The sequence below is a fragment of the Lemur catta genome, chromosome 2 (genome assembly GCF_020740605.2).
Source record: "Lemur catta isolate mLemCat1 chromosome 2, mLemCat1.pri, whole genome shotgun sequence".
Lineage (NCBI taxonomy): Eukaryota > Metazoa > Chordata > Mammalia > Primates > Lemuridae > Lemur > Lemur catta.
Window position 1 is genome coordinate 36972921 of NC_059129.1, and position 15707 is coordinate 36988627.

The window sequence follows — 15707 nt, forward strand, 5'->3', positions numbered from 1 at the left end:
GCACCCTAGCATCATTGAAATACAGTGTTATCTCTAGTCTTGAAAAAAAATACCTCACAAAATAGGTATAATTGTGTCATTTTACTTAATTAAAAGGTTGTCTTTGTTTAATAGTAATAATAATTCTATTATCTAACAATCATTGAGCTATTATTTGCATTAGGAACTGTTCAAAATACTTTGTACAGATTCTCATTTAAGCTTCACGGTGATGTCCTATGAGATAGCTACTATTTTTTTGTGTGTGCCTATTTTATTGAAGAGGAAATTGAGGCACAGAAAAGGCCAGGTGATAGCTAGTAATTGACAGAGCTTAAAGTAGGATGCAAACCCAAGTCGAACTGACTCCAAAAGCCAAGCTCTTTCTCTTCAAATAGGCTGCTCCTTTGTTAATGCAGTAGGAATAGGAGCTAATAAATGTTGTACTTTCTTCACAAGAAAATTAAATATTTGTTTTGAAGGTGGGGGAATAACATGCTGTTTAATATTTACAGTTACCTGAGTCACTGTATATTTTAAGATAGTGCACTACAATTTCCTAAAAATCCCTCTCACTTTCATAGGACTGCTCTCCATTTGGCCTGTGCCAGTGGCTATCCAAAAATGGTTACTATCCTTGTGGACAGAAAATGTAAGCTCAATGTCGCCGACAGTGAAAAAAGGACAGCTCTGATTAAGGTATGTAGCAGCCATCTATTTCAGTATGAGATGGATTTGATTTCAATACACACAATAAGAATAAATTTATTTCATTTAAACAGAACTAGTTGGTGGAATCTGTGGAATGTTTTAAGTTCCTAGAATTTATGATGTATTTCTTCATCTGATACTGATAGGCGGTACAATGCCAGAAAGAGGAGTGTGCCACCATCCTGTTAGAACATGGTGCAGATCCAAATCACAGTGACGTCTATGGCAACACAGCTCTTCACTATGCTGTCTATCATGGGAACCTGTCAATCACAGAAAAACTCCTTTCACATGGCGCAAATATAGAAGCAATAAACAAGGTATAGATCAACCAACTTTGTTTTCAAAATATAGAACACTGACATATGTAACCATCAATTTTCCATATTTGGAAGCTCAAATATTCCCTGAATGAAAATAGTTTGAAATAACTTAATTGTCTAAGATTTTACTTTAAATATTTAAACACTTAAAGAAACATTAGAGGATGCAGCTTTCTTTTATACATTCATGGTTAATATTTGTGAAAACCCTCCATGTGTTAAAGGAAAACTTGTTTTTTCAAGTTTTTTTCCAAACAAGTTGTTTTTTTTTTTCCCCTAATTCGTATAAAACAACCCAGGGATGCCAAATATGCCCTGGAAGTAGGCTTTATCTTAAAACTCATATCTAAAGCATTATACAGCAAATGGAAGTCTTGCTGCTGTTGACAAGTTCCCTAAAAATGTGATTTATATCAAAGTGACTTATCTCTAATTGGCAAGTCTTAAGAGAGAAAAATGGAAAGGGAAAAAGAGAACAATCAGAAATATGCCGGCCAGTTTGGAAATCAGGTAATTTAGGGAAAATACAATGGAGATGTTTTTTGTATGTTTATTTGTTTGATTTTTCCCAGTTTATATGTTTAGACAAAGTGATCTTCAATTTTCAGAAAAATAATTCTCATTTTGGGAAAGAGTGGTAGTGAGTTGTAAACTTGCACAGAAATCAGACTGGCAGTGAATAGGTGGTGATGATGTGGGGAAGACTTCAGAAGAGGGAAGAGTAAGTACTCAACTGACTTCTTATCCTACTCTTGCAGAAACAGCCACTTAGACAAGACTCTACTAGAATTTCTTGTTGGGAAGGTGGGTGATACAGAGCTTATAAAAAGCAAAATCAGGCTGTATTTTGAGTTTCTTAGTCCCTGTTCTAACCCTGTGCAGTAAAATTAAGTGGAGTTTTCAGTAAATATCTCCATGTTTTACTATTTCCTGTTTTGGGGCAGATCTCCAAAAGATCAAGGGACTTGGCTATGTGAGAGAGATAAGACAGTGAAGTGATTGTCTACTCCACTGATTCTCAGCTAGAGTTGTATACCACAGTGACCTGGGAAAATTTTTAAGAATCTACAAGTCTTTGCCAATCCCTGAAGACTTTGGTTTAGTAAATCCAATAAGGCCTGGACATATATATTTAAACAGATTTCCTCAAAGCTGGCTGCAGTCATATATGCCTGTTGTCCAAGCTATTCTGGAGAGTTGAGGCAGGAGGATCACTTGAGCCTAGGAGTTCAAGCCCACCTGTGCAACATGATGAAATGCTCCTGTAACCAATGAAAAAAAATTTTCTTGAGATTCTGATGCACTCCTATTTAAGAATCACTGAATAAATACATATAATATATATTACCATATTTCAAAAACTGAAGAAATCTCCAGAAGATTTGGAGTTTGATAGATGCTACTTCCTTCAAATCTCTCCTTTCTAATAATATCAGTCTGACTTTATCTGCCTTTGTCTAGCTCTGTGGTTGAGCAGTTCAAAAGAATATCATTGGGAATATCTATCAGCTTATAAACTAACACTTTTTTCCTTCTCTTTAACAATCCTTCACTGCCATTCAGAGAGTCTTTAGAAATTTGCTTTTAGACAGTCTTTCAATAAGTAGCAGTGGGCCCTCTCAGGATTTCACATTTCTTTGTTAACATTCAGGGGATTAGCTCAACAAATGTTTACTACAAGCAGGGTTTTCTCAAATAGAATGATAGCAAATCCTGAACGTTTTATTCAGGTACAGCTGTATTAAGGACTATCTCTGTATGTCTGTTAAGTTCATAGAGCTTTGGCATAATGAGGATGGCAGTTTTAAACACTGAGAGCCTTGAAGTTCCTAAGAACATAGATACAAATTCTTTTTTTTTTTTTTATTTCAGCTCATCATGGGGGTACATAAGTTCAGGTTATATACATTGTCCATGTCCCGCCCATCCTCCTGAGTCAGAGCCTCAAGCGTGTCCATTCTCCAGACAGTGCACCTGGCACTCACCATGTAGTCATACCTCCATCCCCTCCCCCCACCCCACACCTCCCCGAGTCAGCACCTTCAAGCATGACCATTCCCCAGACGGTGCGCAACGCACTCATCATGTAGGCATACACCCATCACATCCCCCCACCCCCCTTCTCAGTCTGATATCCAATTGGTACCCTTCCCCCATGTGCATTTAGGTGATGATCAGGGAAACCAATTTTCTGGTGAGTACTTGTGATGCTTGTTTTTCCATTCTTTGAATACATCACTTAATATAGTGGGTTCCAGTTCTCTCCAGGAGAACCAAAGAGATGTCGTATCGCTGTTATTTCTTATAGCTGAGTAATACTCCATGATATACATATACCACAGTTTACTAATCCGTTCGTGGATTGATGGGCATTTGGGTTGTTTCCACATCTTTGCAATTGTGAATTGTGCTGCTATAAACATTCGGGTACAGGTGTCTTTGTTGTAGAATGACTTTTGTTCTTCTGGGTAGATGCCCAATAATGGGATTGCTGGATCGAATGGTAGGTCTACTTGAATCTGTTTAAGGTATCTCCATAATGCTTTCCACAGGGTTTGCACTAGTTTGCATTCCCACCAGCAGTGTATGAGTGTTCCTGCCTCTCCGCATCCATGCCAACATGTGTTGTTTTGGGACTTTTTGATAAAGGCCATTCTCACTGGGGTTAAGTGATATCTCACTGTGGTTTTGATTTGCATTTTCCTGATGATTAGGGATGTTGAGCATTTTTTCATGTTTGTTAGCCATTCTTATATCTTCTTTTGAAAAATTTCTATTCATGTCCTTTGGCCACTTTTTGATAGGGTTGTTTGATTTTTTCTTGCTGATTTTCCTGAGTTCTAAATAGATTCTTGTTATCAGTCCTTTGTCTGATGTGTAGTATGCGAAAGTTTTTTCCCACTCTGTAGGCTGTCTGTTTATTTTCGTGACTGTTTCTTTGGCTGTGCAGAAGCGTTTTAATTTAATCAGGTCCCATTCATTCGTTTTTGTTGTTGCTGTGATTGCCTTAGGGGTTTTCTTCATAAATTCTTTGCCTAGACCAATGTCTGTAAGAGTCTTTCCTACATTTTCTTCTAGAATTCTGATAGTTTCCCACCTCAGATTTAAGTCTGTTAGCCACCGTGATTTGATTTTTGTGAGAGGTGAAAGCTGTGGGTCCTGTTTTAGTCTTCTACATGTAGCTATCCAGTTTTCCCAGCACCATTAATTAAATAAGGAATCTTTTCCCCAGAGTATGTTTTTGTCTGCTTTGTCAAAGATTGGATGGCTATATGAGGATGGTTTTATATTTGGATTTTCTGTTCTGTTCCATTGGTCTCTGTCCCTGCACTTGTACCAATACCAAGTAGTTTCAATAATCACAGCTTTGTAGTATAGTTTGAAGTCTGGTAAATTAATACCTCCCATTTTGTTTTTGTTGCTTAAAATTGCTTTTGCTAAACGGGGTCTTCTCTGGTTCCACACAAAGCATAGAATTACTCTTTCTATATCTGTGAAAATTCTTTTAATAATCCAGTTTTATCAGTCCTGTGAGCTAACGCTAACCCTACATAAGTTAACCATTTGGTTAACAATCTGGGAAAAATGAACACAAATGGACAGTAAATGAACAGATGTTTGAAAAATTCTTGAAGTGGGTTTTATGAGTCTTAATAGCAACTTTTATTACACATTGGGGCTTGGTATTTTGGTAAAACCTATGATACTAAAGAAAGGAAAGATTTCACATGTACGTATGTGCTTTATGCACAACTATTTGGAAACATCTTTAGCAAATTTGAGAACACAACCACTATAGTCAAAATGCAGCCCATAAATAGGTTTAGTTTGTTTCCATAAATTGAGTCCACATGGAGGAAACTGGGTTTCAGGCTTCCCCAAAGAATCAAACCTATTGTCCCTTGAGCTCATATGACTGTTTGCTGTGCTGTGCAGATCTTCCCCCTTTATACAAGGTGTATGTTCTCCAGTTTGCTCCTGTGCCCACCTAGGTGCTTCCATGTTCAGGTCACCTACTTTGCCTACATAAGCATTTGAGAGGAGAAATCTTGTTTCATAGTATATTTTGAAATGATTTCAAGGTTTTCAGGAGAGCTTATACTTGCTGATAATGTATGTCATCTATATTATATGTTAATCTATTAGTAATATGGTTGGATTTTAGGATATAGAAGTTCTTTTTTACAAAATCTATTTTTCTTTATATATACCATAAATAATCATTCTCCTATTAGCAAGCCTATAAGCTTTCTAGGTTACCCATGGTTATAGTTGGCTAGGCTGTGAATAATTCAGACAACAGTATATCTTTCTCCTCTGCGTAGACCCTGTGAAGTGCAAATGATTTAGTGGCTTCCATTATGTTAGCAATAATCCACACAGATCACCATTAGAACTTTTATTGATAAGCCATTATATTTTTATTTCTGATTTATATTTTGTATAAAGTGAAAATAACCTTGTAAGTACCAATTAAAATGGAAATCAGAATACAGGTGGAATATAATAAAGTAGATATGCAGTAGCATCCCAGGATTGTCATTATAATTGAGGAGAAAAGTCATGCATCATCTTGTCATAGGAGAAACAACATGGATCATGTAATAATAAGGAATTGAAGTTCATTTATTCAGAGCCCATTTCCTTAGTGACCCATTTGGGGAAGTAGTGCCTGACATTGGCACCTGGGGTCCTACACCACTGTTAGAAGAGAATCACGAGTTTGTGTCACCTGGAGGAAACCTCCATATTTACTGGAAAATTCTCAAAACTGTATCTCTGAAGATTTAGTTCTTCACGTGTTCTTTTGCAAGAAAAGTATTGTCACATGGAGATGAGGCAAAGTTTGAGAGATTTCTTTATTACTGGACATATGATACACAGCTTTGCACACTTTCTGTAGCATAGATGGTCATAGAATCTGTCTCTTGGGGTATAGTCTTTAATTGTGGTAAATAAATACTCTGCAATGTCATTTAAGAAACGTTGCTGTAGATATAATAATTGAGATCATTAATTCAATAAAAATACTTGAAGCATTTACTACTATGTCTTAGGGTTTGGGAATGAGGAGATAAAAGATACAACCCCTGCCCTCAAGAAGTTCTTGGTTTGGGTAGAAAACAATAAAATACGTACAGTATACCATGGTAAATGTGATAGAAACAAAGATTCTTGGAACCCATAAATGTTTGAAGTGAATTTTGGAGATGGCAGGAGCTGGCGTGGAGAGGGAGAGGAGGGGAGTTTCTAAGGGAAGGAGCAGCACATGGGAAAGCACAGAGGGGCGGGAGGATGAAACTACCTTTCATTTACTTTCTGTATGATATGTTTAAGTTCATAGGATCTTACATCAAATTTTCAGTTCAGTTGGTAGATATGAAATTTTGTAAATGATATATCAATTTTGCTGTATTACAGGATCACCTCACTCCACTTTTACTTGCTGTGAGTGGAAAAAAAGAGGAAATGGTAGAATTTTTGGTAAAGAAGAATGCAAATGTAAATGCAGTAGATAAAATGAACAGGTATAGTATTTAGTGCTTTTTTTTTTAAAAAAATGTGAATGTTATTTTAGGGTAGTAAGAGTCATTCAAGTCAGAAGTATTAAAAGAACAAGAAGATTAACATAATTTTTGGGAGGATAGAGTGACAAATGTCAACACAAATCATCAGTTAGGTATGAAAGCAACTACGTGGACTGGGCAACCTAAAGAACAGTATGCAGTAGGATTTGTCATCTCTTATAATGCTGACTGATATTTGTTGTTTGTAATCTGATGTTTTTGATCATGTGATCTTATATCAGCTAAAGATGTTTCATACTAGTTTTATTAAAGTGTGGACTTTAACTTTTAGTTCACTTTATGCCTCAATATTGAAGTTCTTAACCCTTTTAACTTTTTCTTCTAGAGTTTTCCTTCAAAAATGCTATATGAAACATAAATAGAAGTTGAAAGTCATTTTGTCTTTCTGATAACTCTTTGCTTTAAGTTGCTTTCTTTGAAGAATATTGATGTTAGGTGATTCCTAAAGGATTATTAATTGCTATAGCTAGATACTGTGGGTTCATCAGGTTTTTTTACTGTTTTTATTTCTAATGTATTTTGATTTTTTTCTTTTTAATTGTTATGAGAAAAGGGAGAAAGAGAACTTTATTTGGATAATGTTTCTCTTTAATGAAGAAGATAAGCCATAAGTGGATGATAAAGGGAAAAGAGGCTTTCCATTCACATAAGACCAGGTTTAAATTCTAGCTTTCCCACTTGCTAAGTAAGTGTGTGACCTTGGGAACACTACTTATTACCAAATGTGTATTCTAACATGAAAAGGAGAATAACAATATGCCTTTCCAGGATGGTTGTGTACAAGTCAGATTATATAGAGAGCACTGAATTCAGTGCCCAGCGCATGCTCATCAGCATGATTAACTGAAACCAATATGACTCCTATTTTTATCATTATTATTGATGTTATTGTTTTAAGCCTGCAGATAGCTCCTATTTAACTGACCCCTAGTTGACTTTGAATTACAATACATTATATCAAAATAGGGAGGACATGGACAGTACTTCAGTTAATACCTTGCTTACTTTAGATAAGTGATCTCAGCAAAGAATGACCAACTCCTCCTATGTTATACCTTAATGAGACAAAAGGCTACCTTTTTGTCCCTTGCTTTTAACCTTGGTGGTAATTTATAAAGATAAACACTTGAGCATCCAAGATGCTTGTGCCAGTTAGTACATGTAAATGGTTAATTCTACACTAGCAGACAGAATATTCAGCTGGTAATATATATTAAATTAGCATTTTAAATAACTTTTTTAAAGTTCCTAGGCATGAAGTTATCTCTCTGTTATTTTAGAACAGCCCTCGTGCTTGCTGCACATTGTAAATCACCAAGTATAGTCACTCTTCTTCTTGAGCAAGATACTGATGTTTTTCATGAAGATATCTTTGGATGGGCTGCAAAAGATTATCCCACTGCTAGTGGTTTACATAAGTAAGTATTTACATTAAAAGACTAATTAACACTAAACTGAGGTTTAAAATAATTATCAGTCTTTTCGCTCATACATCAGGTGAAATTTCATAGTGTGTTTCAGGTAGCATGGGAATGGCAGTGAGTTAGTCCAATTAATCAGTCAGAAATGAAGCAAAAGGCTAAAGTAGTTAAAAGTAGTAATAGGTACAGAATTCTTTATTTCAGGAGTTTTAAGACCATTATCTTTAGTGATATCAATGTTTTCCATTTCATTAGATGAATAACCCCTCAGCATGGGATAATAATCATGTGACATATTTGATTCTTCTAATTAGTTATTTGGGTCTTGAAGTGTCTAGTTAACAGAAAATTTTGTACTGTCTCCTAGGGGCTATCTCCTATAGCCTCCTCCTTGAATTTCTGAAGAAATTAAAGTGTTCTCTAAGTGCAAAGAAGACAGCCATTTTTACAAATCAGAAGGAGGGGAATGAAAGGACATTTCAATCATTCTATTGCCTCCTTTGATTCTGTCGTTGCATTTGACACTGGTCTTGCTATCTGGAAATGATTGACCTTTGCAACCAGGGTGCCCTTACAGGTTCACATCCCTGAGCGTTCACGGTGATCCATACTTAGCCTTCAATGTCACATCTTTTTTGATTTCATGTGCATAGGCACATATGCTCCACCATTGTTCCTAAAGCACCAGTACCCTGGTCTGGCAGCTGGGCCTCCTAGCTATGCCCACACACACAGTCAGCAAAATGGCCCTCCCTCCACACTCAAAACCTCACATGGGGCCCTCATCTCAGCCTGGACTTAGCCTAGATCTTCTTGGTAAGTTATCCTTTGATGCCCTTCTTTGTCTTCCCTCTAACAAATAGTTGGGATTGTTCTAAATAGTCAGAGAGTTTCAAATATTGTTGCAGGAAGATATTAGGGCTTCCTTTCTTCTTTGCTACTGGATTTGTGTGCTAAGCCCCCTTTTCCCCCTGTGTGGTGCCTTTTCTTAGGTACCGGAAAGTTACATTTCATCCTTGTGCAGAGTTACGGTCACAAACTTGTAGTTGGCCCCTCATGTGATCTGTTTTTCACAGTGAAATCTCCCAAGCTATCAATACTTGCATCTGTACCTCAAGTTTATTAAATATTTTCAAATTCCACCACACAAGGAAGCCAGTCAACAGAATTCTCTGAGTCTAAAGTAGGTTAATTGGTTGACTGGCTCCTCTGTTGATTAAATAAATAAATAAATAAACAGGAGGTTGGTTGGATTCAATGGGGCCAAGCCTCATCCATGACTCGTCAGTGTCCAAGTAGGACTTTGTGCTTGCTTCATCAACACTTACAGTAAAATTGAAAGAATATGGAGAAGATTATCATGGTCCTTGCCCAAGGATGGCATAAAAATTTATGAAGCATTTCATATTTTGTGCAGTCCTTTGAACATCATTTGACTAGTTGCTGACTAGCTCCAAGGAAGCAGGGTGTGTCAGAGCAAAACAGGTGTCACCCAATATTAAAATTGTGATTTTCACTAAAAAGAAAATTGTGTAAAGTGATCTGTGAAATGACAGTGGAGTTGAGTATTGGACATGTAATGTTATCATGCAAATATGTTGTTGGTACTTACCTCAGACATGAGAAAATGTTAACTAGCATCCCCTTCATTGAACTTAGAAAAAAATAAAAGTAACGTGTTGCTTTCCACGTCACTTGGAGAGAAACATAGAGAGTAAGCATCATGCTAACAAAGATCTGCTGGTTCAGAGTTTGAGTAGGTAGAGAAGGAACAGTAGCAGTCCAAACCAGGTCTTGACGTTTATTAGTTTTCTGCCCTTGGTGTGATTGATTAGGTCAGTAATGGGGGACATTTATTTTATCTAATTTAAGGCTATAATATATTTATTAATACATTTTGTTTCAAAGTATAAAATAGCTGAGATACCCTGAATTGTGAGCCACAGAGAATAGGACAACTAATAATTGAAATTAGGACTCAATAACATTTCCTGAAAACTTTAACATCTGGAAAAAATACAGAATGGGTTTTAAATTTTTTTTTTTTTTTTTTTTTTTGAGACAGAGTCTCACTCTGTTGCCTGGGCTAGAGTGCCGTGGCATCAGCCTAGCTCACAGCAGCCTCAGACTCCTGGGCTCAAGCCATCTTCCTGTCTCAGCCTCCTGAGTAGCTGGGACTACAGGCACTCACCACCATGCCCTGCTAACTTTTTCTGTTTTGGGTAAAGATGAGGTCTTACTCTTGCTTAGCCTGGGTTAGAACTCCTGAGCTTAAGCCTCCTGTCTTGGCTTCCTAGAGTGCTAGGATTACAGGCATCAGCCACCACACCTGGCCTCAGAATGAATTGCATTTGGGATTCTAAAGTAATATCAGCAATTAAATTCAAGAACAAAATATTCCATTACTTCACTATTTCTTCAAGCATTGTAAAAATGTTATATTGTTAGTATCAAATATATATGACAACCTATTAATACTGACAGAAGGCAGAAAAATTCTCATGTCCTAAAGATGTTGAGCCTAAGAAAAGCAACTTGTCAATGGACAAATAACTGTTGGTTATAGCGCTAAGACTTCTTTTACGTTCAGGACACTTTTCATTATGTCAAGCGTACTGTAGTTAGTTGACTGAACTATACTGCCCACACTTCATGAGGACTTCACCTTACCTTTTTATTCTTTAATTAGAAGCTTAATAAGAACTTTGCAGAGCTTACGGATTTGAAGTGTTGGGGTAATTAAAGTTCTGATATTAGCTCTGATTTTGTTGAAATACTCTTGAGAATTTCATATATTTGGTAAATATTTTCATATAAGCACTAAAATGGTAATATTATTTATTACATATTTATACACAGTATTCACCACCAAACTTCAGAATATAAAGAAGAAAAGATACCTGACAATGCTTCTCAAAATAACAATGCAGGTAAAACTTCTAATAGTGAATTATTCTTGGTGGTTCTACCAGGGGTAAAAAATTAAGAGTAAGGAAGTTTTGAGCACAAAGGAGCAGTTAAAAAGTCAATCTGTAAATTGCATGTGTATTTTTAAAATTTATTTCTTAGTAGTCTAGAATTTAGAATTATTTAATAAGGTAGTTGTAGGGACTTTATACTGTCAAACAGTATTGTCTAAAAAGAGTCTTCATTTAATTATGGTCCCTAAAATGCTCTATGATGTTCTTGAATAAATAAAAAAAAGCTTTTAAAGTTAATATGTTATATGGTTCCTCTATGATCACATTATAATAAATTGGACATCTTATTAAAATGAGTTGTTTATATTTGTATATCTCAGAAATGAATATTAATTACAGTTGATCTGAAGAATGCACAGGTTAGGGGCACCAATTCCCTGTTCAGTCAAAAATTTGTGTATAATTTCTGACTCTCCCAAAACTTTACTACTAGCCTACTGATAACATAAGCAGTCAGTTAATGTGTTTTGTATGTTATATGTTGTATTATATACTGTATTCTTACAATAAAGAAAACTAGAGAAAACATCATTTTTAAGAAAATCACAAGGAAGAAAAACTGTATTTACTATTCACAAAGTGGAGGTGGATCATCAGACAGGTGTTCGTTCTCATCATCTTCACACAAAGTAGGCTGAGGAGGAGGAACAGCAGTTGGTGGTGGTGTTTCTGTGTGGCAGAGGCAGAAGAAAATATGAGTGGACCCCTGCAGTTCAAATCCTTGTTCAGTGATCAAGGGTATTACATAGCGATTCCTGTCACTAAGAAAGTAACTATCTTTAAAACTGGGAACTCGGCAATAGATTTCTGGTACCATAAACAAATAGCAATAAGAACTGTTAAACTTGGCCAGTGTGCACCAGTGCCAACAGCAGGTTATTTTTTAAAGATACTGAGTATAGAAGTCAGAAATGAAATTCCTTGTTGAGAAGCACAAGCTATCTTACACATTTTTATGCTAACATGGTCTCACTATTATCGACCTCATTCCCATAAATTGAAACTGGAAGAGATACATTTACTTCATTAAAACAAGATATATTGTTCTATCTGCCAGATAATGGTCATGATAACGGTAATTTTATCAGCATAGCGTACCCTGTTACCATTAGCCAAAAGGTTATCATAGTCAGTATTGCAATAGAGTAATTTTGGGCTTAACAAATTGTAATAGAAGTACAAAAACATTTCACAGTGACAAAAATGCTGCTATGCTACGTAGGTGTGACACCTAAAGCACCTCCTAATCTGAACTGTATGATGACACCTTTAATTCAGTACGTATTTATCAAAGAACTTTTATAAGTTAGGTTTTGCAAGTTGCAGGAGACGATGATAGATGCAGTTTCAGTCTTTAGCGTTCTCATAATAAAATACAGCTGTATCTATATAATTTCTGTGTTTTTTTCAACAAAATTGTCAAAAATCATTTTTATTCATTTATTTCCTTGCCCAGTTAACAAATAACTATCAAGTGTCTTTTAGGCAATAAGCATTTTTGTAATGTTACAGAATACAAACATGTAAGAAATACACTCAGAAGCTTTATATTTTATTGCCATTCTTATTATTTATTACTTTATTCAGTGCCTACTATGTGTCTGATGCCCTCTGTGAGCTCATAACTATCATTTCTTATGTACTTACCACGTTAAATATGTGCCAGACAGTTTGAGTCCATGGCAAGGAATTCATGCTTTAAAAAATTGGGTAACATGTCAGGTAATCATGCCAGATAGAGCGGCAGCAGAATGAGGCTTGGCAGAAGGAACATCTAACAAGATTGCATGTTTGGCAGAAGGAACAGCAAGTGCAAAATCTGAGATGCATGAGTGAACTTTGCAGGGTGTGTGAGCAGTTCAGTTTTGCTTGTGCAAAAAGCATAAAATGGGAGTGGTTGGGAATGAGATGAACCCTTAGGTAAGGCAAGATTGTGGAAGTCTTTTTAATGTTATAGAAATGAATAAATCTTACTTTAGGCCATGGAAAATTTCTCAGGTTCAATGCCTTTGGCTGCAAGTAATAGATAACCTAAGGAACAGTGGCAGAAACAATAGGAACCAAGTTGTTTTGGTGCTTCAGTGATGTCATCAGGATCCCATTTGTTGTCCCTTTTTTGGGGGTGCTCTTGGCAGTGTTATGCTTGTGTCTCCTTTCCTGGTTGGCTAATCAGCACCAGTTCCAATTATGATGTTCTCACAAGACAATATCCAAAGGTGGGAAGGGCTGCACTTCTTCATATGTTTCTTGTAACTAGGGAGAAAACTCAGAATGATGCAGTGGACTCCTGGTAACATTTAACATCTGGGTTACACCACATGCTCATTTTTAAAGCAGTCACTGGGAAACAGATTTAATTACTGTGATTAGCTTAGAATAATTATTTCTCTTTGTGGACCCATGGAGGGGGATTAGGATGATAAATATCCAAATAGAATTGTGTTTCTTCAGCAAGAAAAGTTTGCTGTAAGGATTCATTGAAGAATATTGAGCAGGGGAGTCTGAAGATTAGATTTGAGTTTTAGGGCATTCTGTATATGGTCTAAATCAGGCATGGGCAAACTTTGTCTGTAAAGGACCTAGTAGTGAATATTTAAGGCCGTGTTATCTCTTTCACATCTGCTCAATGCTGCCATTGTAGTGTGAGAGCAGTCATAGATAATATGTAAACAGATAGGCATGACTGTGCTCCAGTAACACTTTGTTTTACAAACCATATGGCTCACTTGATTTGACCTGTGGGCTATAGTTTGCTGACCCTTCATATAGGGGATAGATGGGAGTTAACCTGGGAGACAAAGGCAGCTTTTGCAATAATCCAAGCCATAGTTTCCTGGTTACCAGTCCTTGGATTAGTATCAATCTATGATGAGGTTTTCACCCATCCTTTGTGAAGTAGCTAGCAAGGTGGATTTATTCATTTTAAAATATTGTATTTTTATTGGTACTGGACCTTTTTCACTTCTTTTGCTTAAAATATATTTTTTTCCAGTAAGAAATAGTAATAATTGTTTGTGATTTTGGTTTTCTTTTCCCCGTGGAAGCCATCAGTTAAAAGCATTGCTTAACCTGGATCTATAAACATGAAACAAACTTAAGTAAAATTGAAGAAAAACATTTACTGATGTTTCTCATGGCAGTGGAATATAAAGCAGAGGCAGAAGGGAGGTACAGTTAATATGATTTAGTGATTACTCAATGTAAAAATTAGGGGTGGAGAGAAATCTCAGATTATGCATAGGTTTCCCGTGTGGACACTAACATTTAAACTGGATATTAGGAAGGAGTGAGAATTGTCAGGTGAATAGAGAAGAGCAGCAGGTCAACAAGAAAGATGAACATTTTTCTATAAATGTTGAGTTTAATGACTATTCGTATAGAGTATTTTCAGTTGGTAGTTGCATGATAGGTGTTTCTACCTGTCGGTGGAACACTGAGGTTGGCGATGCAGATTTGGAGTGATGTTGTTATAATTAATAATATTTATAGACAAAGTCCTAAGTCTAAATGAACTTTTCCACAATGGGGAAGATGTACAATGAGAGGAAGGCCCATGACAAAACTTTGGGAATGGCCACATTTCCCAGAAGGAAAGGAGTTAGTGAAGAAGATTGAGAAGTGGCTACAGAAAAATAGGAGAGAAATCAGAGGAAATGACATTGAAAAAAAAAAAAGAAAGAAAGAAATGTGAGAATTTCATGCAGGAAGTATCAATTCTTCCACATAGGATTACTAAAAAGTAAGTTTGGTTGAACTTTTAAAAATTCTTTGGTGGTACCCTTTTCAAAAGAACAATTTTGGAGTTGGAAGTTCTACTATTTATGTGATTTATACTTCTGTTGTCCCAATTTGGCAGAATATATCTACTGTGATCCTAGTTAATTTTTTTGTAACTGCAGCAGCTATCTACAGAGTTAGGGAAAATCATCTAGACTGCTGAGTATACATGCTACCATTTTTCTAGAATTTTCAAAATCTAAGGATCACATGTGAGGACAAACACTGTGTTTTTTATCTGATTCTTGTGGAAGTGCTTGTTGTACTCAAGTCCTTGATAAGCTGTTCTGGATGCATTCAGAAACAAACATCTGGCAGAAACACCTGGAAGCCACTGTCAGACATACATACCCTCCCTCTGTCATGGAATCATAAAACAGCCTTCTTTTTTTTTTCTCTTTTACAGTCAGTGTCTTGCTCTGTTGCCTATGCTGGAGGGTAGTGGCCCAAACATATTAATAGTTTACTGCACCCTTGAATTCCAGGGCTAAAACAATCCTCTACCACAGCCTCTGGAGTAGTTGGGACTATAGGCATGTGCCATCATGCCTGGCTGATTTTTCTTATGTTTTATGGAGATATGGGGTCTCACTCTGTTGGCCAGTCTGGTTTTGAACTCCTGGTGTGATCCTCCCACTGTGTGATCCCAAAGTGCTGAGATTATAGGGGAGAGCCACCAGGCCTGGCCAAAGCCATGTTTTGCCAGAGTTTGAAGTTTTGATCAGAAATTGTTTACAGATAAGCAGTTTGGAGAATCTGACTTCTATTAAATACTTTCTTGCAGAAAATAACATAATATCATAAAGAATCATATCAGGTCATATTCTGAATATACTGGTTTTCACTATTTTAGAAATTTTGGTGACATCAGTAGAAAAGTCAGTCCCTGAATCTTTTTGTTAGTGCAGTTCTCTTTCTATTTGCCTT

At 36.3% G+C, this 15707-nt stretch overlaps 1 non-coding gene across 1 annotated transcript; it reads left to right on the forward strand.

Annotated features, from left to right (window-relative positions):
- The first annotated feature begins 9327 nt into the window (after positions 1–9327).
- LOC123633691 lies at positions 9328–9434 on the forward strand. Its single transcript, XR_006733714.1, has one exon. It is a non-coding gene; the product is annotated as a U6 spliceosomal RNA (small nuclear RNA).
- The last annotated feature ends 6273 nt before the right edge of the window (positions 9435–15707 follow it).